The sequence below is a fragment of the Lagopus muta genome, chromosome 1 (assembly GCF_023343835.1).
Source record: "Lagopus muta isolate bLagMut1 chromosome 1, bLagMut1 primary, whole genome shotgun sequence".
In the NCBI taxonomy this organism is placed as follows: Eukaryota; Metazoa; Chordata; class Aves; order Galliformes; family Phasianidae; genus Lagopus; species Lagopus muta.
The window spans coordinates 125944302-125966696 of NC_064433.1; the positions used below are offsets into that span (position 1 = coordinate 125944302).

Consider the following 22395-nt stretch of genomic DNA (forward strand, 5'->3'; position numbering starts at 1 on the left):
AGAAGAGCTCAGTTTTTGAAGAGCAATATTTTGTCTTTATTTTCAGGAATGAACATTTTTAAGATAAAAAAAATAAACAGGTTAGAAAGAAAAAAATATGAAGAATATAGACTTTGTCTAGACTGTTATGTGCTTTCCAGACTCCCTCATAAATCCTGAGGAATTTTCTTTTATTTGAGGGTGGGAGAGATGGGGAGAGGGAGAAAAATAGGAGCAAATGAATTAACTCTTTGTATTTTCTATTTTATTTTTACTTGGCTTATGTTCTGTAACAAAGGAAATGTTTTTCAGATATCTAGACTGAAAAAAAGTAGGGGAAAAAAAAAAAAACAGCGCAAAAATAAACACAGAAATACTCACCATTCCTCCCTCAGAAATGCACATATTTGCAGTTTTGTGGTGGGGAGGGGAGGCAGGGGAAGAGAGCAGACTCTCACATGTATCAGGCCTGGAAAAGTGGTGGCAATGGCAAGGGGTCTTTGAAGAGCTTTTTACCCTGGGAGGATTTTCTCTGTTGCAGCAAGCGGAAAAATGAAAATGAGGAGTATTCTTTTGCCATACTTACTTCTTAGCACTGCCTATTCTAAACCATGTGAAAAATTTAAGTAGTAGCTTGCTTTTTTGATGCTGTTACTACTGATTAAAGTACAATAATCTGTAGGTTCAAGAGTTGCAAGATTTATTATTGGATAATAATTATTAATAATTCAAATTGCCATCATCTAATTTGCAGTGCACTACATTTTCAATTTATCTGTTATAAACTGGAGTGTACAAAACAAAAGATAAGGAAAGATGAAGTTGGGAGGATAGACAAAAGAGGCACAATTCTGACTCCAGCAGTAGCTGTTTTCCACAGTCACCAACTGTTACAAAATTAATGGGATTTGTGGCTGCAAGACTGTGAGGTGACAAACATGACACCTAGAACATGGGAATAGCAAGAGAAAAATAATGCTGTGCAGGCTCTGGAAAACAGAGTGGCCTCAGTGGCTTAGGGGAAGCTTACAGATCTGCAAATTACACACTATTCATATTGCTGAGTGCTAGAGTACCCAAGGCAAAATGTGCCATAACTGTATTCAAGAATCAAAACACCCTGTTAGACCACCTAAGACTAAAATCAGAAATCAGGGAAACAAACAAACAAAAAGAAAAAAAAAAAAAAGAAAAAAAAAAAAAAAAGAAAAAAAAGAAAAAAAAAGAAAAAGAAATGGAGGGAATTCATTGAGTTTACTCCAGACAGTGGCATAGCATAGTTATTCAAATAATTAGAGCCTATCCTTGTTTTTTCATTGTTTAAAAATGTGTGGCAATTTTGTGTTCGCTTACAACTTCTAGTGTTTCATAATGTATCCTTAGGAAGGAAGGATTCCTCTCTTCCTAAGACAATATTTAGAATTTATATGCACTCTGACTTTTTAAATCATCACAAAATCGCCCCATACCCACATTACCCAATGCCTCAAGGTATTCCAAAATACAAAATTTAGCCACAGGCAGTAACACTACATACAGGGATTGCTGTCAGATCTTGGTACTATTCCCAGAAATGCTCTGTTCCGAAGGCTGTACTTTGAGGAATGATGTTGTAGGTTCAGATGGCTAAATTCGTTAAGATACTAAGGTAGCACTGCAGGGAGTACAGTTATCCTTGATGCTCTTGGTTTTTGTAATGGCAAAAAAAAGCAACGCCTACAGAATTTCTGGAGCTGGATACCATCTGAGTCAGTCTCCTAAACTAAGCCCAGAGGTAGCAGAGATTTTTTTGTTCATTTGTTTGATGGCTGATTTTTTTTTTTTTTTTAATTTTATTTTTCCCTCAGATCTCGAAGTCTGTGTTTTTTTTTTTCTTTTCAAGAGAAGGCTATACACTAAGTAATGTAGATGTTTCTTAACAGTCCAGGTAACTGGACTACTCTCAGATCATGAGATGGGTTGCCCCGTGTCTGGATACATCAGACTACTTACTCTTAGGGGTTGGCTGTTAGGAACTGAGGAAGCTGAGAAATGACTACTGTATAGATGGTGAACTCTTCTGTCAAGAAGACAGAAAAAAAAAAAAAAAAAAAAAAGAAAAATCCACCAACCAACCAATTTTTTTTTAAAAAAACATTATCTCCCCAGCAATTTCTTTTACCATATGCCTCATTCAGTGATTAGTAGTGGATGAAAGATTCCAGCAGGGCTTTCACAGCATTTCCCATTGTGAACTGTATCAGTGTTCAGTATCTCCAAAGTAATAAGAGTGTCTTAACTTTTGTGAAGTACATACTGGATATATTGCACAAACTAGGAGAGCTAGGAAGAAATATATTTTTAGGTCCATGTATTAAGTCTAATAGTTGTTATCTTTCCTCCAGAATAGATACTACTCAGCAGATTAAACCCCCCGTAGGATCATTAAGAGTATATTCAATAATATAATATAATAAAAGTGTTTACAGAGAGATCTTGCTTGGTTCTCCATATGGAATGCTTCATCTCCCCTACCACAGAGGTTTCCTTTCAAAGCTTTAGACAGCTGGGTTGAAACTAGCTAATCTTAGACTCTCATTGCAGTTTTTTTGGAGAACAAGAAAAAACACTTGTTATCAATGTTTTCAAGTAATGCTTTGTTAAGATAAATTCTAGTCAGTGAATATAAATTTGATCTTGAACCATTGACATTGTTTAAGAGATCATATGTGGTTGGCGTTGCTGCTCTAAGATCTTGCCTGAGTTACTCATGTTATTTCTGGTGCAACAATTGTGGCAGAAGCACCTTACATTCTTTCTTTATCATTATTTCTGTTTATGTAAAGATGTAAGTCTCCTTTTAACATAGTAGACTACAGTTTTCATGGCAATAGAGTTTTTCGTATTTGACCATCTGTGTCATTTTCAAACACAGTTTTCCATATGAAGGTGTAGGATTTCTGGATGTTAATATGCTTGAACACCACTGATAGGACAGGGTCTATCCTTAATATAAGATTGTTATTTCACATTAGAGGCTTGTGTGATCAGGCTATTGGTCCTTTTGAACTTTTGATGGTAGCATGTTTTTCACACATTTTGATGTGTGTTGTTAGTGGTATCAAGAAGCCTAATTCTTCCATCTAAATTTTTCATTCAGCAGTTTTAGTTACACGTGAAAAATATAATCTTAGTTATGTTGACTACAGTAAAAGAGCTTTTGATGTGTTTGTTATCAACCAGTGCATTTTTTTGTGAGACCTACTGCTGAAAATATGGTTTGTCATAGTGTCTTCTGTTATGCATAATTTAAAAGATTATTATTATTTTTTTTATAGCATATTTTGGAAATAGTTACAGTGTTTACATTTTATGATGGTTGAGGCTTAAGAACTTTAACTTTCACCTCTTAGTCATTTACAATTTTTGCTAAACAGAAAACAGTGGAGGTGAATGTGCATTCTGGGGGGGGCTAAGTGCAATGTTGAACACTTGGAGGACTAAGTTCACAGTAGAATTGCTGGAAATATTAGAAGGACAATACCCATGTGAATTTCCTGTTTAAATACATTTCACTTCAGACACAAAGTCTGAGCTTTCAAAAGCAATAACAAAGCCAGTACTTTCCATTTTCAGGCAATCCTGAATGTTTTTAAACCCCAAACTTCTTTTAGTTATGTATTAATTGCAGTAAGAAATTTTGGAAGTAGAAGACAAACTTCATTGTATATAATCATAGTTGAGCATGAATATTTCAATTCTATAAATCTAATTAATGATAAATACTTCAATTCTGTTTTAAATTTGTGCAAACAATACCAATCAATAGTAGCTAAAATAGTGCTTTTGCAACACAGGTCTCTAAATTTAGTGAGAACAGTTAATATTTCTCACATGAAAAGGCCTAAAGACATTTAGTTATATGTATTTTATAAATTTAAACACACTAGAAAATTATTTTTCAAATAAAAACTCTTCAAATTATGAACAAGAACATACATATACTTCAGATCTTTTTTTTTTGTTGAGTGTTTTATTACCAAACAAAATATTGAATGTGTCTACTTGATAATCTTCAATTGCTTTTATGAATAGTGTTGTGGGTTGTTGGATTTTTTTTTGTTGTTGTTGTTTTCATGAAAGCAGTGATTTTTAAAAAATAAATTTGAAATAAATACAAACTCAAATTCTGAAGGAAAAAAAAAAAAAAAAAAAGCAACTGTCTGTAGTGGTTCATTTTCTGTGAACATCTGTCATTTGAATGCCAGCTAGGGAGGTTTGTTTTTGTGAGGGCATACATTCTAGTTAGATTTTTGAGTGAAACAGTAAGCAGAATTTCTCTGTGCATAGATAATCAGATAGCAACAATTTGTATTTCATTTTTGAAAGTGGTTACATAACAGGAATCTCATTCAAATGAAGAGGATCTGTGTTTTCTCTAGATACAGCTCTTTCTCACTATATAAACTTCACTTGCAACTTCAGAGAATATTCGCAAAAAAATGTGAGGCCTTTCCCAAAATAATGCAGTTAGGAGCAGCATTAACAGAAACACTCCCGGGAACAACAAAAAATATTTCGTCTTTGCATCCCATGCTATACTGAGCAGGATTTGTTATGGAATTAATATCAGCTAATGATTGCAAAGACATTTGTCACTTTTTTATATGTGGGTCTTAATTGCACCTTAAGCAGATTAATAGAATAAAAAAGTACAGCAAACTGGAGTGCTTTTCTGTGTTTGCAATGTAGATTGCAAATAGTATCATAGTATTTTTAAAAACTTTAAATGGTTAACTGCATGCAGAATATCTTTGTTGATATGCTTAACTACAGTGAAAAAGCTTTTCATAAGTAGGCAGTTAATTTTGAAGCATAAGACATAGCATTCATAGTTTTTGGTGCTTGAAAAATACAAGGGTTTTATTGCTGCTTGGGTTTGATACCAGTTCTATATTTTGAAGTATTAGATTTTCAGAGTATTTGAAATTGGGTCACTTAGCTGTCTGGTGTAAACTCACTTTATTATTAAGCTTCATATTAATATTGATTGTGTGTATATGTTTCTGGAGACTGTGTGTACTCAGAATAGTGCATCTACAAACTATGTGCAGGACTGTGCAGTGTGTAGCTCCAAATTACATGCATAACTAGACTCAATATACTTACCAGTGCTACATAATTACTACTGCACAGTCCTGTAGATATTGAGCACTTTGACCAAATAGAAAGTCCTCTGACATTCGGCTTCTGTGACCTGAAGTGTTGTCTTTGCAAAGTACTACAATATAATATGTAAAATACCAACTTGTTCAGAGTTCTCATGGTTTCTCTATGTAACTTTTAGTGTTTGTCGTTAATTCCTACAGCTTCTTGAGGTAAAATTTGTCCTATGTTTTTCTTCTCTGTGAGAGACTTCTAAAATATGTTTATCTTTAATACTATGTTTGAAAATTTGTAATAGTTATTATTGTCAAAGCTATGTTTTTAGATACAAACTGTAATTTTTCAGTAGCAACAACCACTTTGTACATTTACCTATGTCTGTCAGAATTTCTTCCCAAAATCATGTGGTCAGTACAAGGCTACAGCTTCATTTGAGAGAGCAGTTATGAGATATGGGTACTTAGATTGCATTCTTCAGTCTGCTGATTTTGTAAGAAATTTTATTGATTTCAGAGGCCTTTAGATCAATCACTTACTCAAGGCAACTCTGGTCTTTCTTCAACTTTAGAAACTAAAGTAGTAAAAGGTCAACATATTCATAATTTAGTCTTGAATATCTCTGTTCTTCCAAGTAACAGTTGGGCAGGGAAGACAGATAATTGTAAAGAGGGTGGGGATACTGGACCCAGGACAATCATAAATTTGTTTTGGTTGTGACCTATAATCAACAACATAATATATAACTTACTGCATGCATTGGCAGCAATGGGCAAGCAAGTCCTTCTCTGCAGGGCTGCTCTCAATGAGTTCTTCTCCCACTCTGCATACATAATTGGGATTGCCCTTACCCAAGTATGACACCTTGCCCTTGGACATGTTGAACCTCATTAGATTCCCATAGGCTCTCTTACCAAGCCTGTCAAGGTCTGTTCAATGTCATCCCTTCCTTCTATCATTATCAACTGCATCACTCAATTTGATGTCATCAGCAGACTTTCTGACTCAGTCCCACTGTGTAGATTGTTGATTAAAAGTGTTAAAGTGCACTGGTCCTATCCAGCCAATTCCTTATCCATGGAAAAGTCCGCCTTTCTGATAGAGTCTTGTGGAATTTGTAGGGACTTGTCTCAAACCACTTAAACAACCCAGGCTTTGAGGGTAGGGGCTCTGATTAGCAGGCATGTCCAACCCGTGGCTCAGGGGCCACGGGTGCTGTCTAGCTTGCAATGCAGCCTGCCTTTTGTCCCTGCCAGCTCTTCGTCATGGAGTGGCCCCAGGCATGTACCCATCACTCAGCAACACCCAAACTGTCAGTGCACTATTAATACTGTGTAGAGTGAAACCAGGGCACAGGGAGGGCAGTGCTGCACAGTGCTGACTCAAGTGGTGGCAAATAATTTGTATGCATTTTGATACATTGGCTGAACACGGGACTCTGAGCAGTGAAGAATGTGCAGCCACGCTCTCTGATTTGATAAAGGAGTTTGAGAATAGGTTTTAAGATTGCAAAAAAAAATTGTCAACTTATGTTTGTGACACTATTTTCAGCTGATATAAATACATGACCTGTAAATTTTCAAATGGAATGTACAGAGTTGCAATCAGATATTCAATTCAAAAATCTGATCATGTCTCTTTACCAGACTTCCACAATCCCTCCCTTACCAGTGAAACATATCCTTAACTTCACAACCACAAGTTACTCATGTCATTGCATTTTGGCAGTACATGAACTTGTGAATAATTTTCAAAGATGAAGTACAGAAAGAGTAAAATTTCATCAAAAATCTCCACTGAACACCTTGACAGCTCACTAAAAGCTGCAACCACTGCCATCAAACTGGAGTGATATATTTGTTTCACAAAAACAGTCACATATCCCATTTGTTTTATGTTTTTTCCTCTTTAGTAGTGCGTGTGTAGGGACAAGTGCAAATAAAGTTGAAACACTCAGAGATTCCTGAATCTTCTAGAACACTGAACAATGCAAATATGAGAAAGTTGCCACCTCAAAGGTGGTCTCTGACCAACTAGACTACATAAAAGTGATTGTGTGGAAGCCTAATTTGATTTCAAATCTGGTCCATAATGCCAATTTATTGTCTTGTCCCGCTTGGTAGGCTGTGAGGGAGGTGTGCGATTTTTATTTTAGTGAGGGATTTCCCGGATCTGTGAAGTCATGCAGTGATGAGGCCACTGTGACTTAGTTACTTTAATGACTCAGGGTTTGTAACAAGGTTAAACAATCAAATAATTTATTCAGTATACATTCCTCTGTATTCTACGATAATGAGAGGTACATGAAATCACGAATTTGATAAACATAATAGCAGTAAAAACCATGATAAACAGCAAAATTGGGCAAATTCAGTAACAGTGAGAATCATACCTAAGACAAAGATTGGTGTGTCTAGTTGGTACAATCCTGGGATAGAGTACAGAAAGAAATAGGCAGGTAGATATGAAAATGAAGAAGAGGAGAAAGAAGTAGATAGATATAAATCTATCTTAGGATCAGATGATGATATCTTCAGTTCTAAGACTGGGGGTGTTCAACCGTCATGTTCAATCAAACATAAGGTAAACATGCACATTCATCTTTATATAGAATAGCCTATCTGAGGGAGGCTGCACTGCAGGTCTGTTCCCAGTAATATGGAGATCATAGTTTATTTTTCTGTCCCAAAAAATTCCATCTCATCTGCTCCTTCTTTTTCTGTAAAGCTTGTTTCTAGCCACTCAGCACGTGTTGATGTCCAGGGTATTTCCTCCCCAGGTACAGGCCTCTGCACTAACCTTTTTGAACTTAATGAGGTTCCTGATGGCTCATTTCTTTAGCCTACTGACATCCTTCTGGATATCAGCACAATCCTCTGGTGTATTAGACGCTCCTCCCAGCTCTGTGTCATGAAATTTGTTGAGGGTACAAACTGCCCCATCATCCAGGTCATTGATGACGATGTTGAACAAGATTAGACCCAGTACTGACCCTTGGGATACAATGCTAGTTACTGTCTTCTGGAAGACTGTGTGCCAGCACCAGTCTTACTGGTTTAGACATTCATCCAGATTTCCATCCATTTCATTGTCTGCGTATCCAGCCCATACTTCATCAGTTTCTCTGCAAAGGTCATATAGGAGACAGTTCTGGAAACTTTACTGAAGTAGACGATATCTATAGTTCTTCCCTTGAATACCAAGCCAGCCTTTTCATCACAGAAGTTTATCAAATTGGTCAATTATGACTTCTGCTTGAGTCTATGCTGCCTGATTATGACTGCCTTCTTGTCCTCCATGCACTGGAAATGATTTCCGGGATTATCTGCTCCATCAGGTAAATTTTGGATTAAGAAAGAATTTCTAGATGAATCTATTTAATCAGTACTTGAATGCTGTCTGCCACAGTGGCCTTTTTAAAATTCTTCCAAGATGATCCTTTTGGATTGCTTTTGTATTTTGTGTTTGTTGTGCTCTTGTCTCCCAACAATTTCCTTAGCTGTCTTTGTGATAACATTGTTCATTCTTTTCCATCAATCATTTTGAGAAAAAGAAGAATGAAAAAGCATATTCCCTATTGTCTAAATGATATGGATTTTAGTTGCTTCCTCTCAACAAATAGAAAAGCTATTTTTTAAAAAAGGCAAATGGAACCATGTGTATTACATTTTATAGCATGCTATCAATGCTAAGCCTCAACCAGTCTAAACAGCTTTATGTAACTTACCTGATGGTTTTTATGTAGGTCTGTGAAGGATGTGTTTATGTCAGTCCTTATCTTATGGTGATAATTCCTACTCCAGTAAAAACTACTTAGAACAAATAAATTTTTAAATACCTTTTGAAGAAGAAGGGGCTTGGGATGGAGAAGGAGAGAAAATGTCAAAGTAAATGATAGGGAATTATGTATAATGGTCAAAGGCTGTGATACAGTGATGACCACCTCTATATATTTCTTGCAGTTTTGCAAATTCATTTTCATCTGTTTATGTAGATGTTGTCATTCTTTCTTCATCACCTTGGCTCCAAGCTGAATTTGTGGAATGAAAAGTGACTGTTTCAAAATATCATTAATTTAAACTCTTACTGTAGATGTACTGAATTAAGGCAACTGATTTGCAGTGAAATATCTGAGGATGCATGTTGGCACTGCTCTCTCACTCAAATGTGTGGGTTTAGTAATCTTTTGCTGAAAGTCAATGGTAAACGCTGTTTCTGCTCTAAGCCATCAATAAATGTTGAATAGGACTCACTTGCATTTAGCAAGCAACTTCTGAAGTACCTCAACCAGCTAATTTTAATAATGTATTATGCTGTGTCTCACTTATCTCTATAGTTTGCTTAAGGTTTTATGACTAAATTCTTGGTCATATTTGCAAGATATCAGTCTATGTGGCTGTGTTTGTAACTTGCAGGACAACAAGAGAAATGGAATAATAATGCATACATTCTAGGTGGAAGTTTATCTATGTGCAGAATTGTTAAATAACATATGAAAATTAATAGTACTTTAAAGGCAAAAGCCTTGCTACTCTTCTGCATTTAATTTTGGATAGTCCATTATCCCTGTACAATCTGAACCAAATATGGTCATAGGACTATGGTGGATTAGCCTTGGCTGACAACCAAACACCCATCCCAGTTCATTTTCCACAAATTGAATCTGTTTTGCCTGTGATGGTAATTGGTAATCAATCTCCCTGTCTTTATTTCAATACACAAGTTTTTTCATCCTATTTTCTCTCTCTCTCAGTGGAGATGGGGAACGAGTGAGTAGATGAGTGAGGAATTGGCTGCTGGCCAGATCTAACCCACCACAAAGGTTTTCTATTTACTATGTTATATGTAAAGCAGGAAATAACCTTTCAAAATCAATGGAAACACTTGGACTTGGAAGGCAATTTTTATTGTATTTTATTTTTGATTCCTTGTTTTTAACAGACAATCTTGTGTTATAATCTCAGGTAATCTCAAATTTTAGTAAGGCTTGCAAAGATCACTCATTTAATCAGCTGATGCACTTAACAACAACAACAACAAAAAAAAAAAAAAGATGAGATTTTGAATGCAGAAGATGGTTCCCTCGGTGACTAAATCCAAAGCCACAAATGGTACACTAAACTCATGGTTAACAACAGCTGTTCTAAAGAAATGTAGATAAGAACATTTTCACAATATAAGAAATGTGTCAGATGTGCCAAGTGAGAGGTAGTAATTTTGTTACAGAAGGAAGTGCTAAGGAGGTGGCTCAGTAATGTCAAAAGTACTGAAGATACAATATTACAGGATATTAATAAAGTGAAGACCTTTCTTGGGAAGTAATGGAGACAACAGTAAAATTCATGTTGCTGTGGAGTCTGTAATTTTGAGAAGCTGTTGGAGTGCTGGCCTAAGCAATCCGGTGTTTAGGTTTATCGTGGAGATTTTACTAAGTTTGAGTAGAGAACAAGGAAAGTTTCAGTAACAGAATGCTATAAAACAAGCCAGTGATAAATAGCTGTTTCCATTCTTGACCGATAGTGTGAATTTATTCTGCTACAGTGTTTGAGTTGTTTTTTTTGTTTGTTTCTTTGTCTTTTTTTTTTTTTTTTTTTTTTTTAACTACCTAGTTTTCGTGGAGTTGGCTGCATTTGTTTCACAATGTGGGTCTAGTTAAATCTGATATTTTTTTATATGTGATCATTTTACTTGCAGTTGTGAGTTTGATGTGATTGTGTCATAACATCATAGGAGCTGGTGGCTTTTCAAGGCCTGGAGGACAGGAGCATTAGAGGCTCCCCATGGGGGCTCAGAAGCCATAGTAGCCCATTCCATCCCACTGCCCCACCAACAGACTCAGTGGGGAGGGAACCAGCCTCAGAACCAAGCACTTTCCTGGGGACCAGAGGTGGGCCAGTGGGTGAGTCCATGTTGGGGCAGGACAGGGCTCTCGGGAGCTGGTGGCTGCAGAGAGGTGTCAGGGCTTGGAGGGCTGTCAGGGGACTGTAGGTGGGGGCTGAGGGTTTGCTTGGGGATGTGACAGGCCAAAAGATTTTCTCCAAACATTTGTTTCAAACATGCAGTGTAGGTAGGATGGATGCTATAATCTGATTTAATGAAACTGTAATTTGGTAGTGTGAACACTTTGAAAGCTCAGTTTTTAGATAAGGAAATCTTAGAACTTTTAGAGATATTTTTGCTAGTCAACACTCTGCTTTATATCATTTTCCAGAAAGCATAGGCTGTGGTGTCTCACTTAGGAGTCTGCAGCCAGCTTGTCAAGATTGAATTGGAGTTGTTCCATTTTCCTTAGTTGGCCTCACTGTGTATGTTCTGTCTGCGGAGAAAATGTTTAGATAGTATAGGAATGAAAATTTATCCAGCTAGATTGGGAAAAACCTAGGTGCTGGAATTCTGATTTCAGTCTGTTTGTTGTCTTTAAATTTCTCTTACCTTACACTACATGTTTTTGGGAGCAAGAAGGAAAAGTAGCTCAGTTGCTTACAACTATACTGTTCAATGATTGAAAATCATTATTTCTAATATATAGGAATGTATTTCTATCTATGAACATTTGAAGGAAGATAATTTCTTTGTGAATTACCAAGGTTCTTAAAAAAAAAAATCATAAGGGAGAAAGGCAGATACATTTATCAGAGCTTGCTTATGCACAGAGAGGCATACATGATTTAATCAAGGGTAATTGCTTTACCAGTAATAACTTGGAAGTGACACAAATAGTCAACATTACTTTGAGCATAGCAAAAGCCTTACTGTAATAGCTGTTTAAGTGCCTTTCAGCACATTTCTTGCTGTTACTTTCAGAAAACAGAAATGATATTAAAAGGCCCAAGGAGACTTAACTGCGCTTGAAGTGAGGACTGAATAGATGATTTGAATTCTGTGCCACTGGGTGGATTATTCTGTCTTCTGTTCATCTGGTTCTCTATCTACTATCTCTGAAAGCTGTACCTTGACAGGCTTGAGGGTTATTATGTGGAGCTCTTGCTGTTTCAACTGATCTTTAATTTTCAGTATGTCTCAGCATGATCTTAAAACTCTTTTTGGATTCTACTCCTTCCACATTCGGTTTGTCCTTAATCATTTTTTTTCCCCTAGATTTCTCTTTTCCCCTCCCTTTCTCCTATCTTTCTCCTTTAGTTGTATCTTTTCCTCCTTTTCCTCCTCCTCCTTAATCTCAGGCTTGGCTTTTCTTTTCTCCTTGACATGGGATCAAGCTTTTCTTTTGACACAGGACTGGCACTCTCCCTTCTCTTTGACCTTAGACTTAGCCTTTCTTATGTCTCTTATTTTTGTTATATTTTATGTTCTTTGCTGGCATTGCTACCATCTGTCTTGGAGTTCCTCAAAGGGGATTTGTCATTTCATATACCATTCAGAATTTCTTAATGTAGCAAATCACACTCTTTTGCATTATCAGCAATTCTGCTATGTGTATTACTGTCCTGAGCTCAGGCTTCACAAGTTTAATTCTTCCTGACTTGTAGTAGCACAGTTTACAAATTCTTCAGAAGGCTGATTTTTTGTTGTTGGTCTTGTGTTCTTTTTTTTTGTTTGTTTTGTTTTGTTTTGTTTTTGCTTTAGAATTCAGACTCTGTCTGGCATCATTATTTCCAGCCTGCATTTCATTTCATTTATTTATTTATTTATCTACCTATCTATCTTTTGTTTTATTGGAGAGAGGAAGTTGGTTGGGGTTTTTGTTTTGCTTTGTTTTGCTGTTGATTTTTTTTTGTGTGTGTGTGTGTTTTTTTTCCTCAGCATTTTTTTTCTGTTTCCTTTCATTATTCTTCTTAACTGCAGTATTAATTAATAGGCTTGTCTGCAGCCATGTTAAGCTGATATTTTTTATCCTTTAAGCTGTGAGATTTTCTTTTGTTAATGTTGCAAAAATCTTCAAATTTCCTAGTGAAACATGTATTATAGTGTATTCAGATGTTTACCCTTATTCTTCTGGTTAGGATTTTTTAATCTGTTTTATCATATATTATATCTTCATTTTGATGCAGGTAGCTCTTGGCAATTCAAATGTAATTCACATGAGAAATGAATTTTCATTTTTCCAGTCTTATTAGAAAAGATTAGTACCTAAATACTTTTGAAGGCAAGATTTTTCAAGAAATGTCAGTTTTATTTTGAGAAAAATGTACCTCTGCAAATTCACCTCACTTGTTCCTAGATGCCATTGTGCTTTATAAAGAGCTTCATTCTTCCTTGCTGGAAAGCATCCTGTGGTGATGGCCTCATCCTTTCAGATTCTGTGGTATTGTGGTTGGTAGCAGGCTTTTTTCTCTGAAGAGTAGACTCTGATTGTCACTTATGTCAGGCTGTTCTACTGACTTTGTTCATCTCTGGTCTCTGCTTGGGTTTATCCTGGTCTTGCAGATCTTGCACAGATTCATATATTCCTATTCTTTCTTTCTTTTTTTCTTTTTTTTTTGTAGCTTATCACTGAAGCTACCCACCTTTTCTGTGGGATATTCTAGTTGCTTATGGCTGAGGTTTCAGTCCTTCACCTCTGGCTTCAGAGGAGTGTCAGTATTTTTCTGCTTTATTTGAGTATACTACCACAAGGAGATACTTATGGGACAGGCAGAAATCAAGACCAGAGGCACAGGTAGCTTCAAAAGTGTAACTATTTAAAGAAGAAGAAGATGAAGCAGAGGAACATGAGAAAACTATGATTTTAGGGAGAGAGAGAAAGGAAGAAAGAAGCAGCACGAGTTCTACTTTATCTTTCTGATCTGCTTGAAGATAAGAAATACAGCTGGGAATATTATCATTTAGGGAGACTGTGTAGTCAAGAGATTTCCTGTCTTTTTCTGATGTGTTACTATTCATTAATGTTGAAAAAACAGCTCTCCCCTGGAGATTTTTCTTTTTGCCTGAATTCCTCTGTCTGGTCAGAGAGAGAATTCCTGCACATTTAGCAAGGTAAAAGATCCATTTCATAACCTTTTCACTACTTGATACTTACATTTGTTCTAAGTGGAGGCAGTAATTTACTATCACTCATTGCTTAGATATCTGTATGTCAACACTACCCCAATACATGCTAAAAGTGGGTGGTTTGATTTATTGCTGAACGCCCACATTCTTTGAATGGTCTTCTACCATTTGAGACGCCTGTGTTCCCTACTAATATATAAAATAGATTAAAATGTGTAATCATTGTAATGGATGCTTTTAAAGATTAATTTAATGCTGCTAAGACTCTGTTTATAATGATATATTTTGTCACGTTATGAATGTAACTGCTCCTACCAGAGTTACCATAGTCCAGCTATACTGATGAATAGAACTGAGCATCACAGAACAAATTAAAAATCTTACTTTTCAACTGCATATTGTGAAGAGCTATCAGATGTTTTGGGGATGTCTAGAGAGGCAATCATGTAAAAAACAAACAAACAAACAAAAAACAACAAACAACAATTTTATTTTATTTTATTTTATTTTATTTTATTTTATTTTATTTTATTTTTTTTCCATGAGATAGAGCTTTTGTTTCTCAAGGAAGGCTTCAGGAAGTAAGATTAGAAGGACTGTCAAATTCCCTTAACATTTATATTAGACTTTTGTTTAAAAAAAAAAAAAAAGAAGTTACAAATACAGAGAAAAAATGTCACTCTAAAAAAGGAAATATGCATTGAAAACTTCCGTGTTTTATCTTACAACTTGACTACTAGTCTTCTGATGTGTGTATATACTTCCACAAGAGCATGCTGGTAGAAAAGAAGTGCAGTATTTGCAGTTCTCTTTTAAAGAGCAGTTGCCTATTAGGGAGATAAGTTATAAATAAGAGGCATAATCTACATGAGCAGTGAAATCTCCAATAGAAATGACACTGTCATATGGATTGATTTAAGGCATTATCATAGCTTGGAATAAAGAATGCCCTAAGCTTCAACATGATTCCTCAAAAGGTGTGTATGAAAATGTATACTGCTGCCAGGTTTCCTGTGTGATAAGTGTCCAGATGGACACTTTCACAGTTTAGTTGGAATGTTTCACACATTTTTTAATGATAAAAAATTGTACTTGACTCCATGTTCCTAAATTAGTTCTTTTCAGACTGAAATATCCAACCAGACTGAGAGACAGATATCCAACCACAGGTACATACTTCTAGAGGTAATCTCATCTTAGTTACATAGGATTGAGAATTTCATTGCAGCTGTTCCAATGAATAGCACTTACCATGAGTGGTTTGGCTGTAGTAAGTTTTTTTCTTAAAAAAAAAATAAAAAGGCAACAATTATTCAGTGTGATTAAGATTGCAGTATATGACAATAGCATTTCATTTACACTTTGTTGTGGTAAAAAATTAAGTACAAAACCTGATATAGAATAGTAGTAAGAATAGTAGGATTACTTTATGTCCTCGCTTTCACCTGTCGTTTGTTTTGCAATTATAGTTTTCATTTAAGGTTTTTGTCTGTATTGATCGAGATAGTGAAAATATGAATAAATGATATGTAGTATCTTGGTGCACTAAGAGATACAAACAAAAACCAATACGAGTAGCATATGTACAGTGCCATAACTGTTTCTATGCTGACTTTTGTGAGAAGATGTTTCAGCTGATGCAGTCTTCAAACAAATGCAAATTATTTGAAGTAACTTTTTTTAAAAGTTATGTTTTGAAGTTTAAATTCCAGTATCTCAGTGTAGTCCTCAAGAAGAGACTATTGGCAAATATTGGTAGTTAGTCTGTCTAAATATCTAAATGGATAGTTTATTGATAAATAAATTACCAATTAAAATGTCATTTGCAGTATAAGCTCCAGTTGTGAATTACTGATTATTCAAAAAGAAATGTCTGGTACACGTGTAGTGTTTTTCTGGTCATCATTACTTATGTAGAAAATAAACAAAAAATAATACTACATTTTTGTGAAAGATAGTTATATCCAGGTAAACTAATTGAAATTCTTGAAGTAAACCATGCTCAACTAAGACTTAAATATCTAAATCTTATAGAGGATCAGATGGGAAAGTGCATTATTACTATTTTTCTGTAATGCTTTCTGCTGAAGTCTACAGTATATAATTTCAGGAAATAATAAATAACTGTCACATGATTTAATACTCTCCATTTGAACATTTACAGTATATGCTTAAACAAATATTTTTACAATAATAATGTAAAAAAGTTTTTTTTTTCTTTATTTATCTTAAGGTAATTCCCTTAATTTTCTTTCCCTAAAATGAGTACCTCTGTGGTTTTAAGCAGTAAAGGAAATTTTGCACGAGAGATTGATATGCACAGAAAAAAAAGTTCTAGTAATTGTTATGGCAAATATCGATAGATTATCATCATATTTGTATCTTCTGATTATCTAACTCTATATATTTAATATAGAAAATCAATTTTGCAGGTAACATCATAAGTGGTTTTTTTTTTGTCACTAACTGTGACTAATAAGTCTGCTCTTTTTCCTTCTTTTACTGAAGAACACTTTACATTTCTTTCTAACAGGCAACATTTGTGCTGTAACTAAAATGTTGGCATGCTGCCTCCTTTGGGGGGATTCTGAAGGTTTCTCAAAGATGCAACACAGTGGTAAGTACTAAAATTATGGTCAGAACAATACTGTTCTTCGAAAAATATATTACATAGATGAATAGCAAACCTCCCTTGCTGATGTCCTTAAATTTATTTGAAATATGTGTTTGCAATATATACTTCCAGTTAAAATGCTTATGATTTATCATGTGCTCATACAACAAGATCTGGAATCCAGTCCATTCTAAATCGTAATGCTGTTTATGTGCTTATTCATGGTAAGCAGGAATTTTGTATATTTGTCAGTTCTGGAAATATGGAGCAGTACCAGTGTGCAGTTAAAAGATACTGGATTAAAGTTGGCTATTGTGATAGTCAGTCAGACAGATAGGCATGAGAAGACATATCTTTTTCTCTCACTTTATTTGTAAAATAGGAGGTAACATTATTTAATAGTACACATAGACACACACATATATGCAAATGCGTACACATATGTACACACATTTATGCATTACTATAATATTGAGATGAAATATGTAACAAAGATTTAGATTAGAAATCTATGCATAGACTTTTAAAATCATCGGCTTTATCTAACAGTCTTTCTTTTGTACTAGTTCTGGTTTATTGATTAATAATAAGGATCTGATGGCATAGAACTTCCTTCTCACATTTTATGCTCTGTAGGCTTTGAAGAAGATGAGATGTTTTTCCCTAACACCATCACTGCACCAGATGCAGCTTCAATTTATCTTTGGGTCCTAAATTTAGGGAAAAGAAATAGCAATGTGTCTGATATGATAATAGAGTTGTGAATAAGCAATAATTCGGAGTATGACAGACTGGTTATAAGATGAGGGTACCATTATGTGAATTGTAAAAATCAGACAAAGAAAATAACAGCTTTGTAAACTCTTGTGATTTTTGCATCACTGAACCATATTTATTCCAATTTATTGTAATTTAAATGTAATACAGTAAAAAACATTTGATAAATAGGAGCCTGTTTAATAGTTTAGCATCCATGCTGACCACAGTCATAGCTGAACTCTTAGTGGTTATTATAATAATAGTACATGTATGCATGAATACATATGAAAGAGTCAATTACCCACCCTCCTCAAAGCACTTGTGATTTTGAAAAGAATCGGGAAAAAGGAAAACAATTGATTTAAAGAATGCAAAGCTGATATAAATAAAACACAGCTGAAGTTAAAGTCAAAATAATCAATTGATTTTTTTGGAACTGACAGTTCATGTTTAACATTAGCTACAGCCAATTCCCATGAAGGGACAGAAAGTCTAATATTCTCAAGATCTATCAGTGTGTACTCAGATAAATGACAGAAGGTGGGAGGAATCTGGAAAGAAATCTAAGGGATGGTGTCATTGTAGTTTTCAATGTTTTCATAGCATGTTGTTTGTTTTTCCTAATAATGCAGAGAAGGAAATTCATGGAGAATCAGAAGAAAGGGAAACAAACAACATTAAAAAAGTGAAATAGAGCCTACTGATCTCTGTATTTTAACCTTTAGACATCAGAAGACGTGTGCCTTTTGAAAGTTTCCTTGCTTGTGTGAAGTGATAATTGGACTGTACATAAACTAAGAGAATTAAAATTGAAGTTTTGAATCTACTTCAGATTTATTGCAGATCCTCTGCTTGCTGGTTTCTTGAAGCGTAAATTGTCACAAGCATATATGTTCAGTTGCCAATCCTAAATTACTCGCCACAACCACAACAGAAATATGCTAGTGTATGCTAAGGAATTTGATATTTTGTCTGGAAGAAGATTGCATTCTCATGGGAGGTTGTCAAGAAATGAAACAGATCTGAAGGTTTTAAGAAGAGAGCACAAGCCAAACCAACTGTGATGATATATTTGTAGTGGAGAGCAGGGAACAATTTGCATGATCAGAAGAACTGGAAGAGTGGTGGGAATCATTATCAGTGTTTCAAAAATAATAGTTGTTATGACTTTTGCTGTATTGTTCTGTTTATATGTAAAGAAAATACAGAAAGGAATCCCTACCCCTTGACAACTTTCACTATTTTCTTGATATCATTCTCATACAGAACTCCCGCTAAAATTCTTCACCATAATCCTACAATCAAAACGATCCTCCTCAAGGAGAGAAAAGTGCAGTTAGTGTTTAGAGTATGCAAGTGAGTGCCTGCTGGTGATGTCCAATATAGTAACAAACATGAAACCAAGTAAATGGTCCTCAGATTTTGATCTTACTTCACAGGTAGAAGCTATTTTAAATGGTACAATTTCATTCTAAAATCCTGGCCTGACAGCTGACTGTGCAGATGGAGCCCTGTGGTAATCTGTGGGATGCTGTGTAGTTTCTTTGATGTAGCCACATACTGTCAGATTCTTGATCATGGTCTCAGACTCTGATCAAGCCTTTTGCCTTGTATCATTTATGGTAGCAAATGTGAAGGAATAATGAAGCCTTCACTTTAGAAGGCAGGAATAAATCACTCCAGCTCTAATCACGAAATTTTAAGAAATAGATCACTTTTTAGCTGTCTGAGGAGAGCCAGGGCACAATATAACTCCTTCTCAAATCTCAGGATTCAATGTGGTTCATTGGAATCTTTGCTTTTCCTCCTATTGTCATGATTTATGGCCACAAATGGAAGCACTCAGCTGAACAATGCAAACTCTTGTTAAACAGTGCTTTCATTGGATGATTGGTAAATTGAACCTTAGCAAATTATGTGTAGCAGTCTCAATAGCTTCATGACATCACTGATGCTGTGATATGGGAATTTAAAGTGACGTATCCATTCTTTCTTTTATTGCAGTATTTATGTGTTTCAGTGTGACTGACCTAACTAATTAAATGTAGTCACACTGTAAATATTTCCACCAAAATGTAGATTTCTGAAGAATCCAAGTAATCTAGATCTATGTAATTATGATGTAACAATCACAGAAACATTCCAGAGGATTAAATTTATTTCAGGTGGCAATACAATTAAATGTATTTAACACTTTTGCCTAAAATAATTACTGTGATTAAAAAAAAATAATAAAAATAAATAAATAAAAATCTGACACATGATTCCTTTAAAACTTTAAGATGTATAAACTATTCTTATCTAAGTAATGATTCCTTAAACACAACTGATATTTTAGACAATTAATTTGAACTATTTAAAACTCGTGCATTATTTAGAGCATTGTACCACAGCAATAACAAAGGACTTAAAATTACCTAATTTCAGTATTATGCAGACTGGATGGCTAATTCCATGAATTACAATTAGCCATCCAGTCTGCATAATACTGAAATATTCAAGCAAGAAAAGGAAATATAAAATAATCATACGGTGTACTTTGCTTATGCTGCTCATTTGAGTAATTAGAAATGGTTTTTTTTTAATTGTCATATTAAATTCAAAGAACTTGAGTGCCAGATTTAATATATTTAATTATATATATATATATTTAAAATAAATAATATTTTAGTATTTTAATTAATGCTTGAATGGGAACATGTTTTATCACTGTAACTCATAAAAATTAAATGTACTGTACTGAAGAAGGAGTGATGTTTTACCAGCTTGTGCTAATAATTTTTAACCTAAGGAGTAAAAAAACCCACCTCTTTTTGCTATAAAAGGTAGAATACTATCCTTTGACAGTAAAGCCCTACAGTAAATAAATTACATACAGTGTTGTTCTTCATGCTAAGTTCACAACATGCTGTGTCTTCATTCATTAACTGCACAACTGTCATGTTTTGTTTGGATATCTCAGTAGTATGACAAGTGAGACCACATTCTACATCTTTTGCAAAATGCCATTTTAGCTCTGGAATCATCAGCTCTAGTTTCTAGAGTTGAAGGCAACTGAATAATGATATCCTTTTAATACAAGTTATAACACAAGTTATGATAACCAGGGCCATGTTTATTAAACATGTAAGAGTCCCAAAGTAAATGGTCTTGTATGTACATGACAGGTAATTTTTAACACACATGTAGTACTTTAAGAAAATCAACATAGGAACTGGAATTCAGGGAGAAAGTAGGTGGAAAATAAATCCAGAATTCTAAAGTTTTGCTTTGGTAAATTTTTAAGTAATTAATTAAAGATGAAACCTGTTTAAACAAGGATCCCTTCTGCTTATCACATAGTTATTATATCAGGAGAATTTAGCTTTTTGGATCTTTGTGATAGATCAGGCTGCTTAAAAGCAGACTTCTAGTCCAACTTCAGGAGTCCTGCAATACTCTGTTATACTTCCAGAAGTACTCTAGAAGGCCTCCTTTCTTATAACTTATTTTGTGTCTGCTAGACTCATATACAAGGGCTTCATACTCAAATATTTCCACTTCCACAATCTGGAAGTATATCTAGACATTAAGTAAGTAGAGTAGATCCCCACTGAGTTGCTAGAGACCTAGCTTACAGGCAGGCTACTTCATTTAGGCAGCAAAGAATGTATCCACTTATCTAGAACTAAAATTTGTTCCTACTTTTTAATTCTGAAAACAAACGTAAGTGTGAGGCAAGCAGTAAACTAGTCAGTCAAGACTGGACAGCTGGCTGCATGCAGAAGCATATCTTTCTGTCTCTAGGGAAAACTATTATTCCTCTGGGCTTTTCAGGTATCTAGAATATTAGGTGAGGTTTTTGTGGCTCTAAGCCTCATTGTGCTTTATGATACAAAAGAGTGGGCCCCTAACATTTTATGTATTTCTAAGGTTAACTAGTAAGAAACATAAAGACCATTTTGATCCTCTTCTGGATATAAATCTTGTCTTAGATACCTAGGACTTTTTTGGATTTGACCTTGTTCATTTTATGGGATGGAGAGAATTGAAGAGGAATTCTTAGTCTTCTAGGAGCTGGCAAGATGAGATGTAGCTATTCTGAACTGCTGGGAATGAATTTGGAACGCTGGTGTCGCGGAAAATTCCGGAGGAGAGGAAAATAGTCTGGGCTTTGTTTTGAGAAACTGACTGGATATTTAAGTGTCTTTAAAAATGCTAGTATTGTATTGCTAGAGGAAACAATGTAGCATAGTTCTTTAATGATGAAAAGTACTGAATTATTTCTGTTCTGTGCCAAATGCAAGTAATCCACCACAATTATGCTAATCACTGCCCTGAAAACAAATTGATGCAGCTATTGAGTGACTAGGGAAGATAATTTATTTCTTTTTCAAATGTAAAAAAGAAAATTTAAATGCTTTCGCTATCAGAAAGTCAAACTGCTTGCAGAAATATCTTAGAACTGAAAATCACTGGTTCTGAAGGTAAATTTGTTTGTTTGTATATGTGAATGTAAAGTACTTTTAGCCTTAATTGCATGCCAGTTTAGACTCAGACATGTAGTATTCTTCAGCTGTATATTTTATAGTGGCATTTCGCTTTGATTTTCTACTTGTTCACAAAATGATTATATGCAGCATTTTTCTATTGAGTCTTTAATATAAAAGCCAAAAATAACTAAAATACTTTTTTTTCAACAATGTTCATTCTTTAAAAAAAAGAAAAACAAACAAACACAAAAAACACCATTTTCTTCAATCTGTGCTGTTTTGAACTCCATTATTAGTTCCCAAGGAAAAGCCAAAGGAAGAAAACAGAACAGGAATATGGTATAAGTGTTATCTATTACTTGAAATAAAGTTCAAAATTTCTGTATGTATTTGAAACTACTTAAGTCAAATTTAGATTCCATCTGTTTTCAAACATTATAGTGTCTGCTTCTGAAGAGATAAAGCCTATTTTCTTTTTCA

The 22395-nt window shown here is 34.7% G+C and overlaps 1 protein-coding gene across 4 annotated transcripts in view; it reads left to right on the forward strand.

Moving 5' to 3' along the window:
• NLGN4X (neuroligin 4 X-linked) overlaps positions 1 to 22395 on the forward strand; it is a 152578-nt gene that overhangs the window by 10388 nt on the left and 119795 nt on the right. For all 4 annotated transcript variants that reach the window (XM_048928483.1, XM_048928511.1, XM_048928493.1 and 1 more), the window contains exon 2: positions 16604 to 16687. The gene's annotated coding sequence lies outside the window, so the exon portion shown is untranslated. The remainder of the gene's footprint in view (positions 1 to 16603; positions 16688 to 22395) is intronic.